Source organism: Muntiacus reevesi, chromosome 5, assembly GCF_963930625.1.
Source record: "Muntiacus reevesi chromosome 5, mMunRee1.1, whole genome shotgun sequence".
NCBI classification, from domain to species: domain Eukaryota; kingdom Metazoa; phylum Chordata; class Mammalia; order Artiodactyla; family Cervidae; genus Muntiacus; species Muntiacus reevesi.
In genome coordinates, this window is record NC_089253.1 from 109104553 (window position 1) to 109109508 (window position 4956).

Here is a 4956-nt window from a genome sequence, read left to right on the forward strand (position 1 = left end):
TGAAATAGAATAATAATAGCTAGCATGTATTCATTGTTGAGTCCTGCCCCAAAGCCACAGGTGCAAGGCCTTGCACCAATACTGCAGAAGCGGAGCCCAGAACCAAGGTCACCTCTGAAGCTGACTGAGCCCCTTTGTAACCATTGCCAAAAGCCCCCGGATAATCACTAACAAGCTTCCCAACTCCCGATTAAGCAAAGATGCCCACTCCAGTAAACACCCTAGAGCATCTTGACCAATTACCTAACACCAACCTTCCACCAGGAATTTTCTTTGTCTTAAGGCTGTAAAAACTGGCTATGAACTCACAAAAACGCTCGACTCTCAGGAATTGTCAGCACACTGCACTCGCAGGGCCCACTTTATCTCTGCTCTTTGTTCTTGATAAACTCCCTCCTTTCTGAAATGCTCTGTGTCTGGAAATTCTTCTACAACCCGTGCTCAGACTGCCTCAATGTTCATTATTGTTGTTGTTCAGTCACTCTGGGTAGCTCTCTTTACTAGAACTAGCTTTCTGACCGGGACACTCTTTCTGCACAGAATTAGGGAGATGATATAAGCACCAAGAAAATGTCCAGTGCATTTTTTTATTTGAAGAAATATATTTAGTTGTATCTATGTAGTTAGATGAGGGCCACATGATGTCCTGTAATAAGAAAGTGAAAGTCATGCTCAAATTCAGCCTCAACTGAAGGAGAAAGCTGAGGCTGTTTGGGGAGAGAATAGGTGGATGTAGAAGAGGCTACTGAAAACGTCAATAACTTCCCTATGAAGAGAGTCGGGCTCATCTTTCCTCCTAGAACCAACAGCGTCTCCTTCCCTTTATCTGCCAATGACTTGAACTGAAACTGGTGAAATAAAATGATGACTCTGACCTCAGCACACAGACAGAATCAGCTCTCCAGCTCATTTCACTGACAGCACCCCCAGATAAAGGGTGTTTAGCCAAAAAGGACTAAAAGTCTCATGTTTCAGCAGCTCTGAGAGAGAGATCTGCCCTGATGGACCACCCAATCTAAAACAGTGCCCTCCAACCCATTGATACTCTTTTTCTTATTTAATTTATTTATTTGGTTGTGTTAGTTCTTAGTTTCAACACGTGGGCTCCATCCAGGAGCGCTCAGGCTCAGCAGTTCTCACATGGTGACATGTGGGATCTTAGTTCCGGGATCAGGGATCAAACCCACATCCCCTGCATTGCAAGGCAGATTCTCAGCCCCTGGGCCACCAGGGAAGTCCCTCCCACTGTTACTCTTGAGTCCTTTTCCTGTTGTATCTTCCTCTGAGAACTTACCAGGATCTGAAATTACATTGCTGCTTGACTTCTTTATTGTCTGCTTCCCGCATGAGAAAGAAAGTTCCAGGAAGGGAGGAACGTTGTCTGTCTTGATCGCTGGTAGGTCCTCAAGTCCTAGATGTATAGTAATTGCTAATTAAATATGTGTTGAATGAACAAACAAACAAATACATAAGTGGAAATTTAAATAACAGAGACAAACCATCTCTGTCTCAAAACTGGAAATTTTATCAGCAATGAGACAGAAACCTATTATCCTAACAGTATATTCATTAATATTTCATCAAACAAGAGAAGAGAAATGAAAGGCCTGTGAAAACTGTCATCCATGAAGCTGGGGTGAGGGCCTAAACTGCATACTGAGATTTAGACAAGTCTCAGCATGGCCAGAGCTGTGACAAGCTTCACATGAGGGACTAAAGCACCTTTGGGGACAGAATATGTCCTAAGGGTAGGCAGAGTTGACCCCAGGACAGAGCAGTGTTGAAGGAGCATTTTTGAGGCTGGCCAGGGTTCTGCTTCTCAGGGTCCTCAGGTTCTCCTATAATCATGGTCTCATATCTGAGTCCTAGAGAGTGGGGATTAAGGTTAAAACCTCAAGGGAACAGAACGGATTCAACAGCTGGTGCAGTAGACAAGCAGCAACTGCATCTGGAAGGGGAAAGGCTGGAGATATCAAGGACAGGCAGCACCATGGTCCCTTCAGAGACATCACAGACATCTTCACAAGGTAATCGGGGCAAAGCCTTCACTTGACATTAGCAACATTTTCCAAGCCAGCCACACCTTGGTTGGATATCAGCAATGGAGCCTTGAGCAGACATCCTTGGCATGATGGTGGCCATAATACCTCAGTGGCTGGAGACATCACCTAAACTGGTCAGAAAGGAAAAAATCAGTGGAGACAGCCGAGAGGACTAGCTCATGAGTACATGTTAAATAACACAGAATCCAGAACCCCAGAACAATATGATAGGAACTAAAGAACAATAATAGAGGAACTAAAGAACAATAATAGAGGAACTAAAGAACTAATAATAATAAGAATAATAGATTCAATACCTATTATCACAACTCTCTTTTACAGAAAGTCTTTCTACAGTTTTAATCGCCATGTATGGTGTACTTATCAAAATTAAGTGACCCAAATAAAACTGGGCCATCTTAAGGAACCCTCCTCTCACCTGAATCCAGGTGAGAAATTAGACAAATCCATTGACAAATTAGAAAGACACAAGCACATTCACAAATCTGACTGTAAGAGCATCAGATGAAAATGAGAGGTTGTTATGGGAAAGTGCAAGAGATTCAGAGGTAGTTTTGACAGCTTTTATCCCAAATCAAAACTTTCTTAAAATTACTTTTAAAAATCATTCTTTCCCACTCCAACTCCCTCCAGCAGTGACTGAAATGTTCCCACATGTGCCCCCAACCCAGGCTCTCTCGTGTCTCAGCAGCTCCTCATTTCCCCTCCGTCCCCAGCGTCTCATTGTTATTCCCAGCCCTTTGTTCTCTGTCTGCATCCTTTCCTGCCCTCTCCACCACCAAGGGCAGGAGCTGAAGAGCGCTGAGCAGCCTTCCTCCTGCGAAGAGAGTATTAACACTTCTGGTCATTTTTCCTCTATCACAGAAATCAAAACCAGAGAAAATTTCCTCTGACAAGAGAATTAAAAATTAGATCCTTTCTAATAATTCATTTATAAAAAGGAAATATACTTTTATAAGTGATACCAAAAAGAAGAAAATTGATGTAGATCTAGTAGAAATAGGACACCTTGCAGCCAGAAATAGTAAAGCTTCTGGAAATTCTCAATATCCAAAGGAAAAGGCTCTTTTTCATTTATACAGATTGGGGAAAGAGGAAAAAATGTAAAGCAGAGAAATCAATATTAATGCAATATGTCTCTACAATTTACAGCTACTACTGTTAATAGCAAAGGATATAAAATATGCTACATGCTCTAACTGGATTGCTCACAAAATTGTCTTTTTCCTCTAATCTTCCTGTCTTAGTTGACCGAACCACCACCACCCCCCCATTCTTTCCAGTCTAATTTATTCCACTTACCCTAGGCTCCAATCAAAGTAGGCATAATTGGTCTTAGTTTCTGTGCTATTCATACAATTTCTGCTTCCTCAGATGTTTCTCTTTTAAATCATCTGATAGTTTTATCATTATTATCAAAAATTTATCTTAAATATTTTATTCATCTTTTTAAATTTTTTTCCAAAAGATACAGGAGATTTGAAGAGGAAAAAAGTCTTTTTTCACTTTCTTTGTTTTTCTTTCCTTTTTCTCCCTTTGAGCCTTTATAATTTCTATTTCAGCATCCCAAAAGTTGCAAATGGGTTTTTGAAAAATGACTGAATTTAACCTCAGATTGTTATAGGAAAATGGCTAGTCATAAGAGAGCATTGGACCTACACGGTGTAATTTGAGACTGTTGAAAGCTCTTTCACAAATATCTTCACTAACCTGCTCTATGACCTTAAATTCCTGTTATGTAAGAGTATAAATCTTTTTAAAGCATTAGGTTTTCTCTTAAAATGAAACTATCCATGGAAAGGATAATGTCTCATTTCTCTGCTCAAAAAATCATCCACTGATGCCCCACTAGCTACTAAATAAATTCAAAGTTCTTCAACTGGTCATTCGGGGCTCTCAGAGGTGCACTAACCCTGCCTTTTCAGCAGCATCCTCACTCCCCCGCCAATCCCGCTTAGAAACTCAGTATCCAACAGAGTGACTACACTGCCTCCACCATCACACGGCCTTCTTGCTTGCGTCTCTATATATCCTCTCCTCTGCTCATAAAGACACCAGTCACTGGCTTAACAACTCATCCTATCCTGGTATGACCTCATCCTAACTAACTACATTTGCAAAGGGCCTATTTTCAAATAAGGTCACTTTCTGAGGTTCCGAGTGGGCATGATTTGGGGCAAACACGATTTAACCAATTATGTGCTCCAAAACTTAATCAATAGGTATGAATTTACCTCATGGCTTCATGAGGCTCAGGAATCCAGGCATGCTTTATCTGGATGGTTCTGACTCAGGTTCTTACAAATTCCCAGTCCAGGGGTCGGTCCTCAGGCCTCAGTTCCTCACCATGGGCTTGCTTCCATTGGCTGCCTGAGTTTCTTCATGACAAGGAGGCTGACTTCCCCCAAAGTAATGACTCAAGAGAGACTGAGCAAAAGAGAGGCAGAGGCAGAAAGACAGAGAGAATATGAGCAAAGGAGTAAGCTGGATGCTGCTGGGCCCACAGACCGTCCCTCGTTGTGGGAGGAGACGATGCAAAGTGTGGAAACTAGGAGGCTGGGATCCTTGGGGGCCATGTTGGAGGCTGCCAGCCACAATAGTAATGCAACCCAATATATCACGAGAGCAATTTTCAAATGTATGTAAATTATTCCTTTATATAATATAATTTCAGATTAATTTTGCAGTATATATTCAGAACTATTGATGATTCTCAATTTTTTAAGTATTATAGAGGATTTCTCTGGCGGCCCAGTGGTAAGGCTTCACCTTCCAATGCAGAGGGCACGGGTTCAATCCCTGGTGAAGATGCTAAGATCCCCTATGCCTTGCAGCCCCAAAACCAAAACAGAACAGAAGCAATAGTATAACAAATTCAATAAAGACTTTAAAA

At 41.6% G+C, this 4956-nt stretch overlaps 1 long non-coding RNA gene across 1 annotated transcript; it reads right to left on the reverse strand.

Moving 5' to 3' along the window:
* Positions 1–1395: 1395 nt before the first annotated feature.
* LOC136169135 (uncharacterized) lies at positions 1396–3475 on the reverse strand. Its single transcript, XR_010663383.1, has 3 exons — positions 3366–3475; positions 2084–2173; positions 1396–1411 (listed from the first exon to the last, which is right to left on the reverse strand). It is a non-coding gene; the product is annotated as an uncharacterized lncRNA (long non-coding RNA).
* Positions 3476–4956: the final 1481 nt, after the last annotated feature.